Below are 14,165 nucleotides of genomic sequence, written 5' to 3' on the forward strand. Positions count from 1 at the left end.
AGAGTGTATACATATAATTTAGATTATTTGGTAACACTTAAGATTGGGGATCACATTAATTTCTAATACAGTAACTATTTGTTTATTTACTGAGAATACTTGGTAAGTATGGTGTGAACTTTTGGTGAGTATTCCAGGGTAAAATCGAGTCTAAACAAGACACTAAACAATACTTTATAATATAATAATAATAATTCACATGGATAAGTAGTATATTTTGAGTAATAAATGTTCCCTCATAATAAGTGTCACATTAAAGAGCAGTTATTCCTGTCGCTCTGTGTGTCAGGCTAATGTACAAGCAGGTATTCTTCTCATGTGTTCTGTCTTCCAGTGTTATGTTTGTGTTCCCGTGTCGCCTCTGTTTGTATTGTCAGTGCCGAGGTGTCCTGCGGGAGAACGTGTCTCTTTTCGTCTTCCCCTTTCAGCTAATCAAGTGTCGCCTCACTTGTCTTTCAGTCTGTCCTCAAGACAACGCCGTCGCATATAAATGCTAATGTGGCCTTGTATGTGGAAATATATGGTTTCACAATGGCTCTCAATTTGATCAAACCAGGCTCCTCACTACGTCTTCTTTGGTCGCCCTGAAGAACCTTGTCAGTCGGTCGGAGGGACTGCACCTCACCGCTGGAGCGTCGCAGGCCATGTCAGGATACACAGCGCTCCATTTTCTAGGTTGTTACCACTTGATTCCACTGGCTTCCCACACCAGTGACTTCTTACTCAATTTAGTCCTCAGCAAGGCGCGTGTGCATCTGCAGCCAGTGTGTATGGGGGAAAATGCTTACTTTGTGTGAGTGTGATGGCGTATTGATCGCAGCCAGCTGAAGTGGCGGGCCCTCAGGTGCAGTCGATCAAACCAATGGGGAACCTATCATGGCAGCGCTGCATTCCACTGCCGCCATATGATTGGCTATTACCCAGAAGCAGATTGCCGTGATGACGAATACGGCCCAAACTGGAACTACGCCTTCATCAATGACGGGGTGGAACCGGCGATATTTTACTGTTATTGAGGGCTATTGACAGTTCGGACGGCGTCCGTACTCTAAGGATTAGAAGGGCAGAGGGGGGGAGGGACAGGCGGTGATGCAACACTGTGATAGAAGTGAGTGGAATGAGTGGGGAAGAAAGCAGAGCAAAGGGAATAGGCAGAAGGACGAACGGGGAATAAGGGAGAAAATTGAATACAGAGAGAAGAGATTGGAAAGTGTTACAACAGAATGAAGGTGCGGGATGGAGATGGAAGCACGACGGAGTGAGTGCATTTGTTTAGGAGGACAAAGAAGAGTGTGAAAACCTTTATGCTTAGGCTTTAAGGCGCACGGAACGCTGCCAAGAACCGCACACAGTTTCTGTAACAGTCACAGTAAAGTGTTTATGAGCTACATTGGTTAAAAAACAACCATTGATAGACTGCAATTCTTCAATGACTTGGTCGAACTGGAGCCTTTCTTCCGCTTGAATCATTTGGATTTTGACCGTCAATAAATAATTCCAGTCCTTGATCATTTCAGTCGTGCTCTTTTCAGTGGCTGGGTTTAGACGACTGTATAATCGACGCTTTCAATGACACAAATATTTCTCAAATAAAATAGAAAAATCATTAAAAAAACATCATCAACTTCCACCATTAGAATCATTCATAAATTCTTAGTCAGAGCCAAGGCTCTTGTTAGCTGGTTACCTGAGGAAGTCCTGCGTCTCTCCACCACTCTTCTCATAGTGTCTCCCTCTCCTGGAATTTTCTGGCTCACTAACCGTCCAGTTGGATAAGCAGATGTGTCTACTGTTTATTCACCATCCTTAATTCCTCTCGCCAAGGCGTTTATGGCCGTCGTGGGACCAGTGCTGACCAACTGCTCTGTGCTTGCCATGGAAGCCAAAAAGAAGAGCACAGCTCCAGCCTGAAAGGTGGATTTTAGAAGACGGAGGACTAAAAATATTGATTTTTTTTTTTACATTTCCTTATAATGAAATGAAGAAACTTTTCTATGTTTGTGGTGATGAAATTACACTTTAAAACGCACAGAAAATGTTGTTTTGTTGTGTTTTATTTAACGATTCTCAATGTGTCTCATACATTTCAAAATCTTCTCTCAAATCTGATGTACTTTAAGGGACAAGAAATACTCCTAAAATAGCCAAAGGCAAAGACATACAATTAAGAAACATAAGCAAACAAGAAAGTTATCTTTCAGTTGCATCATAATGAACAAAAAAAAACAATGCAAAGCAAGACAAAAATGTCAGAGACAATAACAATGTCAGCTTTATACTTTTAGTCTGACTCCAGGACGGCCACATAAATACAGTCAAATGGCCACATTAGGCCCCCGGGCCACACTTTGCCTAGGTCTGCTCTCAAGCAACATTTTATTTATCATTTTAAATATAAAATCATAAGCATTTACTCACTCCAACATGTTACCCATAAAATATTTATCCTTATAGTTTGAGGGAAGTTTATAGTTTGTCCATCACATTGCTTGTAGGTGGAGGGGAGGAAGCGCCCCTTCAGCACAGCCTCTCTACCAATTCAAAATTGGTCACATGGCACCAGGAATTCACCCTGTCACCACCCTAGAATCTGCTGCCCGAGTGGCACTGTTCTGGGCCCAGGTTTTTCATCTTATTTCTGATAATAATTCACACTCTTTCATAAGACAGAGCACTGTCCTTTTGTTCTCTGTGTTGCATTGTATGTAGTGCATTGACTGTGAAAGTGTTTTACAGTCAGAGAAAAGACCAAGAGCTGCTGTCGACCAATGACCCTCCACACTGACCTCATCACGCGCACCTCATGATTAATCCATCCCACCAGCGCACAGACGCTCTTTTGAACAGAGAAACAACCCCTCGTCCAAATTTGATCTCTAACACAAATATTTATTTTGATGGAGCTGCGAACGCGGCGCTGCTAAAAGGTTCTGACACGGCAGACGAAAAGCGAATAGCAGAAATGCTTTCAGGTGGCAACATAAATTAAAAATAAGTTGGTGAGACTGCAGGGAGAAACACTTTAGATCCACTGACAAGCAGCGTATACGCGCAGACAATCAGACACGTGGGTGTTCCGACGAGTCAAAGACGCGCAAGTGTCAAACGCAATATTTGACAAAAGTTACATTTTAAAAAAAGCAGGATTTAATGTGTTCCTGTCAGTCAATGTCAAAGCATTTAACCACAATTTGAGATGCAATTGTTCAGATTCCGCACTGAAACGGAGTGTTTGTTTTGCCGCCTGTTTGTCCCCGTTTATCTCTGCACATTATCTCCAGTGACTCATCAGAGCTCAGTTCTTAGAAACGCAATCTTTCCAACCATCAGCCTGGTGAGCATCTTATGACATTGATCTGCGCGCTTCCAAGCGGCCTGGCATGTCTTATCTCATTGGAATCCTGAAACTTCACTTTACACTCCGATAACTCTGAGGCCATGTGACTTATCAGACACACGTCATGTGACTGGAAGAGTCACAGAAAGGAGTATAGACAGCAGGATTCTTCTGCTGTTCACTCCGCAGTCTGCTTTTTCATAGCTCTTATCGTCCATTCAATCTGGGCTCTGTTTGTTTGTGACAGTTTCTCTTCCTTTTCTCTCTGTAAGCCATTGTGAGCAGAATGATCAGACGTGAACAGAAACATACTTGATAGTCTTTCATTTGGATTTGCTTTTAACTGGAGCATGAAGGAGTTTTCCATCTTTAATGAAGGGATTTTTTTTTTTTTTGCTTTGTGATTAACGGTCGAGTGTTTCGTTTATTTCAAGCTTTTCTGCCTCTCAGGAACGAAGAACAAAAACGTGACAGCAACATGTGGGGCATAATATTCCAAAGTCTGAACTAATTCTGATTTGATTAGCCTTATCATTTTTTTTTTTACCACATCAAATCCATCCATCTGTTCGGTGATCGTCGGCCATATGCAGTTTAGATTTCTTTCTTAAAAAGGAATTTGCCCTTCAAGCTCGGATCAGACGCGCACTTTGCTACAAAACAGATGGTTTAAATTCACATAGAATTAAAATGCATTTTTTATTGCGAAACCATAGCTACGATGTGACATTTACAATGTGCTGTGTGTATGTAATGTTGGGAGCTCCTCCAGCTTTGTTTGGGAAAATACAAGCATAAAAACAAACATTTCGACTTCTCACCAGATGCAGTGGGAGCTTAACCAGATTTTTTTTTTTGCAATATCACACTCAATACTTGAAATTAAATGTAAAATATGCTTAACCGTCCTCCAAATTGACAGAGCTTTACCTTCTGGCTCAGCTCTTAGTGAGAGACTATTTGTATTAATCTCAGATGATCCAATGAGCTCCTGCACTGCTGGCATTAATCTACTCGAGGCACTCATCCATCACTGGGTCTCACTTTTATTCTGGAGCTGGTGCCCATCCCAGGGACAGAAGGCCGGTTGCCAGTCAGTCACAAAGCACACACACGCACACGTTTGTACTTTGGTTTCTCATTGACATATTGCTTTCCCCAGCCTCACCTATACCTAACCTTCCAAAACAAACGGCAGACCCCAACCACCTCAACTAAAACCCATTTAGAATGACCAACATATTTCATGAAATTCAGGCTTAACCTTTTGAGCTTCAGCCAAACGGTGCCCACAAGGTTTTTTTTTTTTCCAAGAATTGGTCCTCACAAGGCAAGATCAACAAGTACACAAACACACATGCACGCACACACAGAAAGAAGATGGAACACGATCGGTAAATGCGTAAATTCGAGACATTTCCATCCAATGTTGACGCAGATCTCGGGCTGTGGCCTTGCTTGTTGACTCATGTGTTTCAATGTACACAATGTTTCTGTTCTTGCTGCATTTCCTGACCTTCAAAGTGAATGGCTGGACTGAGGTGGAGCAGTGGTGACAATACTGGTGATGCCAATCGATATAGAGTGGATAATACTTTATGTGTGAGCCAACTTTTGAGCACTGTCACTCAAGATCGCACTCAAACGAGGGGATATTTTTTATTCAAAGAGCTGAAATTGTATTCCTCCAGCAGGACAATTACTCTTTGTTTTTCACGTGAAGCCAAAGTCTGGAAGATGATCGACAGTAGAACATACTGTAGGTCTTCAACTCAGTCCTCAAAGAGCTGGTGCGGTGCAGGTTTTTGTTCCAACCAGTCAAGCAGACATAACTTAATGGATCAGCTGAATCAAGCAGCACCAGACAGACGACTATTACAGTGTTTAGACAGATCCTGGTTGAGTCAATAACCAGCACCACCCTAGACCTTTGAGAACCCAGTGGAAAGACAAATGTGTTGCAGTTTGGCATGGTGAAATCCACCTTATTTTTCTACAGAAAAGAGTGTGTTTTTCATTTCATTTTTCACCAAGAGAGTTTGTCTCCACTCTGCAAATGTGTACAAATGGATTCTTGGAACCCGTTGCGATCGTTGATAGTAAAACACGCTTCAAGTCGATCGCATTCTGAAGAGGTAATAATGCATATTAACCCTCATCATATTCCCCAGTAAAGAGCATGCACAGCTCCGCGAACAAGAAACTGCAGGAAGATATCAATAAAACTAAACAAAAGAAAAGCTCTGTCAATACCTGCTGGATTTAAACATTCCCATGTCTGTGCAATAAAGTGATCTAACAAAAAAGATTTTCGAATTCCCGTCCTCTTCAGTATCGTCCTATTGAGGAAACTATTGAGAGATTTTGAATGTACTCTCCAAAGCAGCCAGTGTCTTTCCAGGACTGATGAAATGTTTTCACATTCACACATTCAATGAACCATGGTTCCCTTCTCAACATGACTGCTATTATTGTCATTGGATTTTTTAAACGGTCTGGCTTGTTAGTGAATTACATTCTAAAAGCTTGAGATGACTATTGATTGTCTTTTGGGAGGCCTTTTAAAGGCCTCTCAACGATAGCTAGCAACCAGAGAAATCCATAGCAACATCGTGGAAGTTCTACTCTTTGGTTCTGAATCGAGCTTTACAGTGAGTTGACCGCGCACCTGCCGCCCTTGAACGCCAGCGTGACTTGTATCCCACCACCAGGTTTTCCCTCATTACGAAGGTTCTTCTCACACCGCGGTTGGATGCAGCGGAGTGAAGTGCGGCTGGAGTGTGAGAAGCAGATGCACTCAGAAAGAGAAGCGTAGCAACACTGTTGCCATGTTTAATTAGCGATGACTGCACGTGCGCGCTCGCCAGAGCTGTTCTCATCCGAGTTCATGGAGCAGTGAGGTGTCAGTCAATGAGGCGCTGGAGCAGCAAGATGGCCGAGTGAGTCCTGACTCGTCTGAGCTGCAGAAAATCGCTGCTTCTATCTCCCGGTGCTGACGTCGTGTCGCCCTGGTGAAAGTCGCTCCACTTTCTGGCAGCATGGAGATAGACACAAAAGCAAGTGTGTGGATGTGAGTTCAAGCTTGTGTGTGTCTGGACAGTCCACGCTCAGGAAGAGCAGCAGACGTCCAGGTTACAGCAGACACTGAGTGTTTATTTCACCTGAATCAGGCTGAACACATGGTGTCGATGGATCGCACCCTGCTTCAGTGAATATTTCAACATATTTATATGCAACTTTAAGCCCCTCACTCTGTTATCTAGTTCACCTCCAATATCATATCCCAGATTAAGGTTTGCCCCGGAGTCGTGTCATCAGAGAAAAATAATAATACACCACGGAAATCCGACCTGGCGGCACTTTGAGTTGCCGATTATTCTAATTTAAAGCAGCAAGGTCAACTTTTATGATGAGGTTAGAAGCTCTCCGGATTGATGTGGCTGTAAACTGCAGTAATTCAAGATCAGGACACAAATGAACCATAAAAACTTACGACAAGAAGTATCTCAAAATGTGCTTCAGCGGATTCGGCTGTTATCCATCCGATGAATGGGTGAACTTTATAGTGCATGCCGCCCTTCACTTGGGCCGGTAGGCTCCTACAGCGCCCCCTAGCAACTACAGCAGACCATCCCTTTCTCTGGCACACTAGTGTGTCTCAATGCTCGAAGCTCAATTGTTTTGTTTTTACATTTTCTGTCCATAACAGCAAAGACATTTGGCATATTATTATGATCATAAACATTGTGTTTGTAAACACACACCTGGACTATAACCATATAACAGTCAATGATGAAGCATTGTTCAAATTAAACCATCTGCCTCCTTTCTTGAAACTCTTCTTAAAATCAAACTACACAAAAAGAACGTTTTTCGTGGTCACATGACGTTGGCGTGCCCTGACGTCCCATTCAATGGATTGACAACAACAACATGTTCTGTCTGTGTGCTGCATTCATGTCGTCCATATTCCTCCATGTTTCCAAACCGACCAAACAGAGCAGTACCACTGGAAACCATGGGGGGCAGTGTTGCTGTTACTACCCGATACATAGCTTAATGAGACACGAAGAAGACATAACAATGGCGGAAATTCTCCGTCCTCCAGATGTGAGATATCTATTGGCCTCACCGACCATCGCCTCCTATGACAGAGCCTCCATTTTTCTCTAGTGCAAGAAGTACATCACCAATACTTCTTCAACAGTCGGATCACGTTGGTTTTGGAGTTTGTCGTCATAAACTTATGACTGTGGGCTGCTCCATCTGGTGGATATATTGGTGAACAGCAATACCAACGCCAAGAACACATGGAAGCATGTGATCAGTGTCCATAACATTGTTTGAGACGGACAGGTACATTTTGGAACGTGAATGGAAAATAAATGGGCTTATGCACATGACTGTAGTGATAGTGTGCGTCTTTTTCCAACCCAAACCAGTAACAACACAGAGAATTTGTTTGTCACGTTTTCCATTCATCCCTCAATTTACTGGACATATTTTCAACAGACCAGGTGAGTGTTTGGTGACCTCATGCTCTTGTTTCTGCCTATTGCTTTTTTGCTCCAAGAGACAGGGATGAGGTGCCTCCAACTCAATCTCCTGCTTCCCAGTCAGCATAGAATAGCAGAATAGTCCAGGCTGTCTTGTTCAGAGTGGAGTAGCACCAGCTCAGTTGAAAGACAAAGCTCAAGGTGAGGCCATGTTTGAGAGGTCTGGCCATCCAGGAGAGGCTCAAACCAGAGCTCCTCCTCAAGAGAGAGCATTTGTCGACTCAGCATTCTACTCAAACCGTCCCCCCCCCCCCAAGAGCTGGAGAGATCACTCTCGGTTGCCCGCGTCCCCCGCAGCATTCGCCTCTTTAGTCTGCTGCCCCAACCGCTTGAGCGGAGATTGGATGGATAGAGATTGTTTTGGGGGCGATGTCTGTACACGCAGGAGACAATGACATCGCCTGGGAAAAGGTGCGGGAGAGCGAGCGGGAGATTCATGGCAAAATACGCATTTAGGCATATTTGCATATTTATGTGTTTGTATGAGCTGGAAACTTGGCAGCCCGCTCATCGTGTCTGCCACGTCTATTATGGAAGAATGAAGCGTAAAATCCAAGACGTTAATTATCTCCAGAAATTGTAAAGAAGAAGGTGGGTATGTGGTGGGCGACGAGAGAAAGACAGGGGAGGGACAGAGTGGGACGTGGCAGGGAGGAGGGGAGGCTGAGAAACGCAATCTGGCTTCCTACCTCCAGGCAGAAGAGGAAAGGATGAATGTAGACTAAGGCGAAGAAAGCTGGATGTAGGCAAAGGCAGGCTGAGGGAGAATAGCAGCTTGGAGGAGCAGGGTGTCGCCACGGCGGGAGGAAATGCTTTGTTTTTCTCTTCATTTCTGGCTTATTGTGCGAAACAAGAAAATCTGACAGCTATCAGAATGGAAGGATGAATCATTGCTATAATTGAATTTGCGAGTGGAAGGGTTTCAATTGGCAGTGGACTGAAGGAGCACTAGACGTGATGGAACAGAGAGGGGGTTTTGGACCTCGCAATTAAACATAATGGTTCATTATAAAGAACTGTTAAAGGGGGCGAGGGTGGGGAGGTTTGTCCGTAACAAGGGCCCGTCATTTCCGTCAACACCCCAACAACACGGATGAGCTGGGATGTCATTTGCATGTGAGCACGACTGAAGCACCACAGACCCCTCGCTGCTCCTCCGGCTTTTCTTTTCTTCTAAGGATTTAGGGTTTATACTTTCTTCCTCCAACAAAGCGCTCGCACTTGTTGCGAGTCGCATTGACTCAGCAATTTTTCCCTTTTCACCCCCGCCACCATTTCAATTCCCATCTCGCTTCTTGTTTTGACCAACTTTCCATCACTTCCTCCGCATGTTTTTATTTTCCCTCCGCCTCATCTGTCCCTCTTACCGTCACCCGCTATCGAGGGCTTGATTCAGAGTCGGTTGCAGACCCGGTGAGGAATTTCAACATTTGGAGGAAATATGGTTTATTCATTTGATGTTGTTCCGTCTGGCAGCGGGCACATAACGGAGTTTCTTATATTAGATTCTTGAGGATGTTCACTGGGTTGCCGCATGTAAGTCGAGGCGTTATTGGGGCTTTGCCGTCGAGAATACCAAGCAGAGAACAGTCCTCTGCATAAACTCTCATCTACCAGTAAAACTGATGTCAGAAAATCGCCGCAAGGTCTGGTAATAAATGAAGAAGATTGCTCGCAAATTTGTGACTACAGAGTAAGTCAAGATGCAGCGCCACCAACTCAAGTGTGGAGACAGCATGCTACTACACTTCAGGGAGCTATTTCACAACATACCACTTTCTCAGATGAGTTATTGCAGAGTTTTGAAAGAAACAGTTGCTTTGTATGTGTGAAATTGTAAAATTACAACCTTGAAATACTTGTGAACAAATCCAAAGGTATTTTTATGCAATAACAATTCATTAAAAACAAAACATTTTGAGGAAGGCGCTATATTCCAAATTTAAAAGCCCTAATGGGCCACAAAAAAATGATTTGGTGGGCCAAATGTGGCCCCTGGACTCAAGTTTGACACATGATACAAAGACTGTATATACTGTAGAGTGTATGACAACAAATGCTTATATCTTTCAATAAAAGGGTATGGAAAAAATATTACCATTTAACATGATCAAAGGATATATAAAATCTATGAATCATTTTCAATGACTGTACCAAATATCTGAATAGGTTTTTTTCATGATAACCCAGGTACATTAAAAATGAAAAAAAATAAAAACATAATAAACTGATAAATGTAATGTAAATGTCTTTGACAAACCATTAAAAGTGAATTTCAAACAGTGGAAACCTTTACTGTAACTTGGATTCAGAAAGAAAGTAACACAAAAGGACTTTGTCATGAATCTAACAATGTTTTTAAAAATCTCCATTTCAGAGGAATACATTATACTGGGCAGAAAACTTGTCTAAATTCTCCGGCCTCAGCTTCAAATGTCAGGATTTGCACATTTCCCTCGGTGTATATCTCTGCGAGAGGAGTTTCTTTTGATCTCAAACAAAAGAAGCTATTTAGCAAAATCTCTGGCCTGTGGGAAAAGTACAATGGGTCTCTCTCGTTTTTACGACCTCCTGCCATTTTCTAATCGAATAAATGAATCTATGCTGAGAAAGACTGTCTGTGACACTGAAACAAGAGCCGCCGCACTTGTAGACATCGTAATATTTATTGACGTCACAGACGCACACTGTTTCATCGATGCTTTGTCGACCATTTGAGGAATCGGCCGTCCTCAGATGTTTGCTTTGCTATCTATAGCAACCACTTTTTAAATGGGGCAGCTGTGTTTTCACCTGAGCAAATATATATTTAACCACAATATATATTTCCACATAATATTTCTTGATCACTTTGACTTCATTTATAGACAGCAGTCCTGTTCTAGAAAGGTTTCTGCCCGCGGTTTGTGAACTTGAGCTGCTTGTACTGACAAACACGCAGCTTAACCGAGGTAAATATTCACTGGAATGTAAAGCTTGAACTTAAAAACTCAAGGCTAGATTTTGGCTCTGCTCTCATTCGGTCTCCATCCATCCACACATCTGTATCTCCTCCAGCACAAGCTATATCTATTTTGGCCACAGGAACAGTCTATAGGACTCTGTTCATTCCCACAAGTGCACTTTCCGTGTGTGTCTGTGTGCGTGTGTGTGTGTGTGTGAGTGTTTCCATTGGACAAGGATAAATCCATCCTCCTGTTTTTCTTGACAAAGAGGCCCTCAGCCGGTGACACCGCCTGCTTGGGGAACCTCGGTGCTCCTGTGACACTGTCACATTCGACTATGTCAAGCACAAACACACACACACACACACACACACACACACACACACACACACACACACACACACACACACACACACACACAGACAGACACGTCCGCTAGCGCTACACACCAGCAGAAAGATTCAGAAGGGGGGGAACATTCCGCCAATTTTGTCATTTTATGTGCTCTTGTTTGTCTGCTTGCCTGACGCATTCCTGCGCGTTATTCATGTCTGAGTCTGCATTTCATCCTCTCCTGGATGCATATGCATCACCCGCTGTTCAGATCACTGCAGAGGAAGACGGAGCAGCGGCTCGGTGCACTGATTTCCCCGTGAGCGCTGTTAAAAGACGTGTTCTTTAGTGTCACTGGCTGTTGACGCAGGTCCCACTTGTTGCCGCCGTGGCTTATGTAAGCGCAGAGGTTTAATCACTATTAGGAAGCTCTCCTTGAACTCACTCACCCCTTGGCTTATTTTGGAGAGCTGGGAATTTGCATTCAGACTGGGGGACTTTAAGAATGACTTGATCACACACAGCGCCGTGACGAACAATGACTCGTCCAATCCGAGGTAGCGATCAGGTCAAAGGCTTCTATCCTTGTTTACCTCAGAGAATCGGTAGCAAAATAATCCCCCTTACATTGTTGAGTAACTGCCTCCTTGTTCCATGCACTCTTTCTTAATATCTGTCTCTTTCTACAACTGCTGCTTCACAGAGCTGGCTGCACGAGGAGGAGCGTTGTCTTCTTGAATTGCATCTCCTGAGGTTTCCCACTAGTTTTTTCTTTCTCCTACTTGGAGCTCCGGCTTCTTTTCTTTGAGCGTGTGTAATGTTTTTTGTCTTCTCAGGGAGCCGTGCGCCAGTTCTTTGAACAGGGTATGCCCATTGATACAAATGTACGCACCGCAGGGCTCGGTGGAGAAACTTCATTTGACCGAACTGGAGCACAGATGTCAACGCAATACAAAAACATTATGTAATAATAATGTAGTAGAGACACCGTGGTCACTGACTTGAGAGTACTGAAGCGTAATGCAGACAAATGACTGGTTCTCTTGTGTTCCACCCTCTTATTGATCTATTAGGTTGGTTATTAATAACAGTAGGCGCAGATGCACCTTCATTATCTGCCATGTGCCTGTGGCTAGAGCAGGAAGAGGTCTGGCTTTGTCTCACAGTGATTCTTAACAAATATTTCCAAAGCAAAGCAATTCCCCGATACAATCATATTTTTCATGTTATCTTATTTGGAATTTGGGGTGTGAAATTCAAGAGCGAGAAATCTGTGTATGTCTTTGGTGAAGGAGGATGAGGGCAATTATACCAAGAAAGGCACTGAGACAGTGAATACCTCCGTCATATTCTGTCTTTTTCTGAAAATACACCATAAAAATAAGTGGATAAAGCAGCCTCCTTGACTAAAGAATAGCATTGGCTCATGGTAAAAAGTCTGAATTAGGTGACATTGCGCTACATTGGTTGAGCTCACTGCAGTATACAGGAGTACTCAGATCTATGACTAGTTTGACAGGCTTTAACTGAACGTCTTGTCACTGTCGTCATGTGAATGCTGTGTTTTATGTGACCAAAGGAAGGTACAAAACACCACCAAACTCAAGCATATGGACAGACGGGGAACATGGAACCATTGAGGGTCATGAGTGCAGGACGATAGAAGCTGAGGAAGGTAGATGAAGGTGTCATTCATCTCCTGAGGTCAGGAGGGGGCGTTGGCCACTGTGGTTGTTCTAAGAATACCTGTAGTCATTTGCAAATTCCATTGACATTACAGTGTCCTTATTTGACAATAGCTTTTTAACGCTCAGTAGCGAGGCAAATTTCATTCCTAGTAGAAACTACAAGTGCTTCAGTTTCCTCTCAGTAAGACAACGTGGTTGGCTAACACAGTACTTCTGCTTTTCAAAATTTATATCACACATTTCAGCAACAAACTCAAACACGCTGAAGTGCTGCAGAACTTTTGCGTCTGAATCTCATTTTTCTGCTGCCAACATTGCACCAAAGGACCGCTCTTGACTTCACACTCTCCCATCAGATACACCGTGCACGCACACACACTATACATCGTGCGAGTGATAAAACATTTAAAATGAAGTCTGTTGAGTGCATTTCGAAAATTGGGATCACTCCACAGCTACGCCGTCTGACTCCCAACCGATGTGCTCCCTTCCTTGCTGAATGAAAAAGAGTAAAATAAGATAAATTATAATTGAATAAATCTGAATACTTTCTTCTCCAAGGCCGTGTACCATCAAAGGGATTCTGGTGCGTTCAGAGTAAATATATTCTTCTCATTTCATTTCTCACAACCCAGAGCAGGGTCTTGTGTGTGTGTGTTTTGAGAAGCAGCTGGCATCAGATCCATCACGACAAATCGCAAAACAACTGAGGAAACCGTGAAGCCATTTCAAGAACGACGCTCTTAAGGGCAACTGGATATTTTACAGCTTTCATTCAATCACAAAAACTTATAATCGCATCGATGCTTTCCTTGATGTACAGGAGAAGCCACTGCAAGCGTCGTTCCTGCTTTAGATGTCCCCTCAAACACTGTAGTTACCCGTATACGGTACGTTCACCTTCATGCACACACAGGTTGTAAATTGATTGACTCACAGGTGGCATTTGCTCTCCTCTCTCTTTCTCTCACTCTCTCATTGTCAGGTTCAGCTGCCATAGCAACAGAGTCTCGGGCTGGAAGGGGAGGGGGTGTGGAGAGGAGGCTGGTGATGGAACAGGTAGAGAAGTAGAAGAGATTTTTAGCAGGACTTGTCTCAAATTGACTGCTGATGAAAAGTAAAAGTGCAGAGCATTTTGCATGTCCACTTGGAACCATGTTTTTTTTTTTTTCAGTCACCCACGATTTATCTAAAAATGGTCGTGAGCATGAGTCAACAGCAGAAGAGTCACAGCCATCTTCACACTGTTGAACTATTGATTGCTGGACGGAGAAAGGAATTTGTTATTTGACTCTTGACTAATTTC

At 43.3% G+C, this 14,165-nt stretch overlaps 1 protein-coding gene across 6 annotated transcripts in view; it reads right to left on the bottom strand.

Annotated features, from left to right (window-relative positions):
• grik5 (glutamate receptor, ionotropic, kainate 5) overlaps positions 1-14,165 on the bottom strand; it is a 148,853-nt gene that overhangs the window by 69,266 nt on the left and 65,422 nt on the right. The window contains exon 3 of one of the 6 annotated variants that reach the window (XM_053880172.1): positions 13,797-13,903. The exons of the other annotated variants lie outside the window; for them this stretch is intronic. The gene's annotated coding sequence lies outside the window, so the exon portion shown is untranslated. The remainder of the gene's footprint in view (positions 1-13,796; positions 13,904-14,165) is intronic. 6 annotated transcript variants of the gene reach the window in all.

This window comes from Synchiropus splendidus, chromosome 12 (assembly GCF_027744825.2).
Source record: "Synchiropus splendidus isolate RoL2022-P1 chromosome 12, RoL_Sspl_1.0, whole genome shotgun sequence".
In the NCBI taxonomy this organism is placed as follows: Eukaryota; Metazoa; Chordata; class Actinopteri; order Syngnathiformes; family Callionymidae; genus Synchiropus; species Synchiropus splendidus.